General features: G+C 30.8%; 1 long non-coding RNA gene across 1 annotated transcript; it reads left to right on the top strand.

Annotated features, from left to right (window-relative positions):
• Positions 1-606: 606 nt before the first annotated feature.
• Positions 607-4,220, top strand: LOC117686457 (uncharacterized). Its single transcript, XR_004599628.2, has 3 exons — positions 607-963; positions 1,307-1,477; positions 2,290-4,220. It is a non-coding gene; the product is annotated as an uncharacterized lncRNA (long non-coding RNA).
• The last annotated feature ends 2,559 nt before the right edge of the window (positions 4,221-6,779 follow it).

The following is a 6,779-nucleotide window of genomic DNA, read 5'->3' as shown; positions in this document are numbered from 1 at the left end:
TTATCAGTTTTTAAAGTCAATGTTGTCACTGCACAATCTTCTACACTTGCTTGCTTGCACGTGCGATATTAAAACAATACGACATAGGTGAGCATTCTACAATGATTGAGGGATTTTTTTTTTAATTTGTGTGCCTGGATTTCAGCCTGTTTGGTTTCGTCTTTCATTGGATATTCCTTACCTGTGCAGTGGTGGTCATATTATGTTTGTTAAAAACGGATTTTTTAAAATCTGCCTAATCTAATGTAACGTGTTCGGGTGAATGACATACACGAATGCAGTGTGCTCTCGGCCTTATATAGAGGGTGTGTTGCGAAGAGCGTAACAACAGAAATCGGAAACTTATATTGCGGTAGTCGTATATGAGAAGGACATTTTAAAAAATGCGAATTTATGAATTCATATAAGCTTTAAAAACATTGACCAGGGAGTTTGTTTACCACAGGGTATCTCGCCACATGATATATTTAAACACGATGTGTGTTAGAATCAAGATTTAGCGTTTATTAAATGTTGAAAAACTAGAGCACATTTTGTGATGAAGAACCTTGCAGATTACCAAAAAACCCGGATTTTTTATGAATAACTTTTGATGGCTTTTAACTTGATTACACGGTTGTTTTTTTTTATTGTCTTTTTGTATTTTTTATAGTGGTCATGAAGCGTGATCATATGTACTTGACGGCTGATATTGAATCACACAGCCTTGAACAATTGTTTGGATCATTCACTGTCCAGATAAAAAATGGCTCACATCGTTGAAGTTATGCGACTTCATCTTAAAAAAAAACTGATAAAGCTTGATGAAAATTACTTTTGAAAATAAAATATTTCAAATTAAATATAAAGCTATAACATTGAAAACGTTTTCACCTCTATCTTATTTAAAGGAAAACCCGAAGGCACGTTTGTCGTCCATTGACAAATATTTTCGAAAATATTGAAATAACGTATATCATCCCGGTATGTAGTAATTACACTTTCATCAGTCAATTCTATTTGATATGTTATCTGGTAAATGTTTCTTTTTTTTGTTGCATTAAAATGTTATAAAGAACTTTTACAAATCTAATAATAGATTGCATTCTGTTTCTTTAAATATTGTTTACACTTTTGTCGTTAAAAGAAATGAAATGAAATATATTTTTCTTCTTTTTATATTATCATTTATCTAAATAATAAAATGTTTTGCAAAAAAATAATAATAATAAGTTCAATGGTGTTATGTAGCATAGGAACTTTTCAGTCATTAGTTGGTCATTTGATGATGCAGTCTTAACAACATACTACATCTATTTAACGACAGCAATAAGGTATACAATATTCCCATGCAGTGAAGTCCAAATTTACCCCCGTGACCTGTATTCCTAAAAATCAACACATGTTCTTCTACAGAGGATTACTGACGACTCCAGGTTGCTATGAAAGTGTTCATTGGTTGATTTAAAGAAAGGTTCAAAAGATATCGTCAGGAAAAGTAAGCATATTTATGAAGAATAAATAAACTTATCAAATGTTATAATTATTACAAGACTTAGTATAATCGTTGTGCACTTCAAAATTAGATTCCTTTTTTACTTAAAAAGAAATAGTCTGCTATTTCAACCAATCAAAACCAATCTTATATATGAATTGTGATGTAAATGCTTCATCAATAACAAAAGTAATAGATATAAATTTTGATAAGTTTTTATCGAAGGAAATTTGAATTATTGCTTAAGTCTTGTTATTTACATGTATTTAATTAGTTTTTATCTGGGTACAATTAGCAGACCAAGAAATAATATAAACGCAGATTAAATAAATATTCTTTCAATCATGAAATCAAATTTCCCCTGTTGTTTGACACATATATGGCATTAAACTTTGCAAAACTAATTCAAATATTTGACAAGTTTGAATAAAAATCTAAAAAAAATATATATATATTTGGTCAATTTTTTCGACTAATAGTGTAGGAAATAAAAAAAGATAAAGATTTTCTTAATTTTTGTATTTTATTACAAACTTCTATTATGGATTGTTCATTCTTCCTCCAAATTACACATATATACTTATCGGTAGTAAAGGTCTGTCACAGTTTTTCTTGATCCAGAAGGGAGAAGTATAATAGATATATCTGATACTTTGTAACATGTGCTAAGAAAAACGATGTGTTAAACCTTAAATAAAGAAAGTTTGATTTTGGTGTGATTTTTTTTACCAATAAGCTCGATGTAACAAAAAGTGCAACATTTAAAAATTGTCTCGGACACCTTTTTCACTTCCAGCATTTCCGTATCTTTGTAGATGGAGTTCTTCAGAAAAATTAGAATGGTATCACCACAAGGACCCTATTGCCCATCTGACACAGGAGGAATCTCTGCCATTCAGTCAATTGAAAGGTGACTGAAAGGTAACTGAAAAGTGAGTGAATGGCATATCTTTGCCATTCAGTCACCTTCAGTCACCTTTCTAGACCATTCAGTTAACAATCAGTTGACTGAATGGCAGAGCTTCATCCTGTGTGACCGATCTACGACTATTACAGACGCTAGGGAAGCGGAAACTGTATTGTAACTGATTAAATCAGTAAATAGGGAAAGAAGCCAAAAATTGGTTCGGTAAATAACAAGTACATGACTTGTATACTATTTTACAAAAGTGACTTCGTTCTACATCAGTCCTTTAACAGCTTTGATGTGAGATGCTCTTAATATCAAAAAATGGTCCTTTTATGTTGAATTTCCTTCATTTTATCACATCTCATCATCTGTCCTTTTATTAAATGGATCAAAAACCACATTGGTAAAAAGTTGATTTGACAGACAGATATTTTGAGTGTGAGTGAATTTTAATGAAAAAAATGTGTTGATAGAATATTTAATAAGTGAAATTGCGTAACTTAAAAATGTGAATCTTGTCCATTTAAAGGTATTTTTAACCTGTCTTAATGAAAACGTAGACGACGATTGGCGTCAACAAATTATTCAGAATTAAACCTTTTATATTAAACATATGCCGTTTCTTAAATACTCGCAAAAACTTATTTTTGTATTTAACAAAAATGTCTTTAATATGGTAAAATGTCGGTGAAATGTATATTATAAGTCATGCAATTTCATTAATCAATATTTTTCAACACATTTTTACATTGAATTTCATAAACACATCTGTCTGTCTGAATGACTAATTTCTGTCTGTGGAATCGACTCTTTACTCCTATGGTTTTAAATGAAAGATGTTCAATACCATTTCAGTATAAGCCATAAAGTCTGGTTAACCATTTATAAATTACACATTAGTTGTTAATTAAACAGTTATATAAAATAAAACGATACATGTAGCATGGCTCTTGTGTATGATTATGCAAAATAAGGTTCGCATGTGAGTTAAGGCTGCATATGGGAAATGTCCTGCAAATGAGCTGCTAAAAATGAATATCTATACTGTTGTATTTTACTGACTTTATCCTATGCCTTGATAAGATGATCCATCTAAGGTAAAAGAGTCTTTATGACGTCATGTTATGACGTCATTATCTATTACAACTCAAAGAAGAAAACGACAAGAGATAAACAACTATGGCATAAGGGCATACGCTACTTTATTTTTAAAAAGTGTGGATTAATACAACGCATTTAATCTAAACATTGATGGCATAATTGCACAAATGTCTGCTATTTAATTGGTAAGATTTTATTCAGAAATGCAGGAAAAATATAGAGGCCGGTTATATGTTTGTCTCATTTCTAATTAAATAGATATTTGTTTAGGATTTGTGCAGTGATTTTATTATTCACATTACTTTCCATGATACTGAATATTGATTTGTTTGTGAATTTGTATTGCATGCCCTTGTGCCAAGCTGATTTCTTACAACTTTTACATTCAATGAAGACCCTTTCTTTTTACGTCACCAGGTTGCGTATTTGAACGAAGGTCCATTTATGCAAAATTCAACAATATGTATATGTGTAAATAATTTCCAAACGTAAAACGCGAATTTACTGAAGATAAATGATAAAACACATAATTTCAAAATGACTCGTTTTTTCATCACGTTTTACATGCATATATTTGTAGGATGCCATAACTCATCCAAGTTTTATACATCTGAATTTTATCTAACTAAACCAGATTTTCAAACGCTAGTGAAAATCATAAGTTTATAACGTGCATAGATTAAATCATGTAGTCCATTACTGAGCAAATTAACAAATTTTTGTACATGTAGCGGAACAGAGACACTGATCAAAATAATGTTTTAATCAGCTTTATAATAAATATGCTTCAAGTAAACTGTATACAAGTTATCCTTCTTTCATTGGAATTGAAGTCTGTTATATGTATGAAACTGTCCATTGTTTTTTCTTATTTTAAGAGGGCCTGGTCGTGGCTATTTCATGACAGTGTGGATCTCCTTTAAAAAAACAGCTCTGTATAAAAATATAGAAATATACTTAAGGAATGAATTCAATATTTATTTGTTTTGTACGATATAAAATGGTTTGGGAAGTTTACGCTTTATAAACTGCAAAGCGGCTTATAAAAAAGCTTTAACTGTTTCAAACCATTTCATATCCTATAAAACTAATAAAAATTGAATTCATTGCTGATAATTTAATTTTGTTACTCTTTTTTGTAGATATAAAGGGTCATTTGACCTTTAAAATGACGTAAAACTGTACAAAATTCAAACGTAACATCAGGCGTATTGATACATTTTTGACGTTAGTCATACTATGACGTAGGCAACATTCTTTATACGATATTTTTTAGCCAATCAGATAGCGTGTTATAACCAGAATTAAATTATTCATATTTAAAAGCTAAAATATATGGAATTTTTCTTCACTAAATATTTTTTAAAGCCCCAAGTTCGGGGGAATTTAATGCAGCCACTGTATGACACACACTGCTTGTTTTAAACTCAATTTAATTGGTTTGTTATCAGAATCTGTCACCTAGCATTAGATTCAGCTGTATATAGAGCAGCTGAGTTGCAGAGCCGTCAGCACAGCACTGCTGGTACATCACTGACTTTCATTGACAAGAAAATAAAGTTAACACCAATTGCTAACTTTTTATGTAAAATTTCTCAATTTAATACAATTAATTAACAGTAGCAATTATTTATCACAGCAAATAAACCATATTTACATAATATTCAGTCATCATTATCACTCTCAGAGTCCGAGTCTGAACTATATTCCACATCTTCAATATCTTGAAGGTTTTGCGGACAAGGGTGTTTTAAAATTAGTAAGATCAAGGCATTCAAACCCACTTAGTTTTCCTTACCTTGTACAAAAGTGCGAATATATTTCAACACATTCTTGTTATTTCATTCAGTAATGCTGTAGCTTTTTAGGCAGAGCATCACTGCAGAGTCATAAATCTGACTGGATTGTAACCTTTTGTTGACAGCAGACCCTGATGAAAAAAGGTTTCTCCCATGGGAGAAAAACTGGGGCTTTAATTAAGCAAAACAAATCATAACTAAATATATGAGGTATATCTGATGGATAAGTTGTTGGCAGTGCACCCAGCCTCCTTAATCTTTTATTCATTTGAACATCAAGTGAATAAAAGGAAGAAACATACCTTTGAAGTGTGTTTTGTATACACATAAATGTTTGCCCACACTATGTTCAGTTAAATTGTTTAAAACTAAGCATGATGATTAACACGAAACTGCGTGGAGCAAATTAAATTATAATCAATGAATATATATCTTACATGTTGGATAAAATAATAGTATGAAATGTTGCAACTATTGTTATCAGGAAAAACTTATTAGTCAGATTAGAAAATAAGAAAAATGTATGTGGAAATATTTGCATTCCTTTACTATTTCCTTGATTTCTTAAAGAGTTCGATTGTAACAAGACTTAAATATACACAATGAAGTTAAGCAACTGAAACTGTATAAATAGAATACATGTATTTTCTTACACATTTAATGAATAATTTTAATTGCATTGTTTAATCAAATCAGAGTTATCTTTCATTGATTTGGTGATAAAGCTCCACTTGTTGTTAAAATAGGAGCCTAAATATATAATGTAAAAATTGGCTGTTCTTTTTTTGTAACCTTCGATCGACAATGATGAAAATATGGTACTTTAACACACTTTTTATTGAATATTGTTTGAAAAAAAATCAAACATAGATATAGACAGCAAAATGTCCTCATTAGTTCGCATGCGGGCTGTCAAGATAGCAATCATTGCAGATTCACTGGAGCTGCTTTAAAAACCCGCGTGCAACTCCCAAGACAGCACTTTATTGTTAAAGAAAATGGAAAAATACAATCAATACATAAATGAAATGTATACATGTTATATTTTCAAAGTAAAACTAAAAGATTTTCCACTTTGACATTTTGGGAAATAAATTTAAGAAACATTTAAGAAAGAGGATATAAAATACTTTTGAATCATATTTTTTCGTGGAGGTCAGTGTTTGTCGGTAGCCAAAACCTTCCTGGTTCGTGGGGACAGTGGGTAGTGTAATAGGGATGATTTTAATAAATATAAAACGAATGATTGTATATTAGTTCGTGGGGACTTAAATTCGTGGACAAGGGTTACCCACGAAATCCACGAACATTGGTCCTCCACGAACAATGATGATTTTACAGTGAAGGAAATAAATTGCATCTCGCAAAGACTTTCCCCTGAGATTGATTCGCAACAAAATACATGTATGAAAATAATCCAAATCAACGCGTTAGCTCTGCGCTCAACATTTCTTAGCAGAGACACAAAGGAATGAATCTTAATCGTATCAATTTT

The sequence above is a fragment of the Magallana gigas genome, chromosome 10 (genome assembly GCF_963853765.1).
Source record: "Magallana gigas chromosome 10, xbMagGiga1.1, whole genome shotgun sequence".
NCBI classification, from domain to species: Eukaryota; Metazoa; Mollusca; class Bivalvia; order Ostreida; family Ostreidae; genus Magallana; species Magallana gigas.
This window is presented reverse-complemented; position numbering and strand designations above follow the sequence as displayed.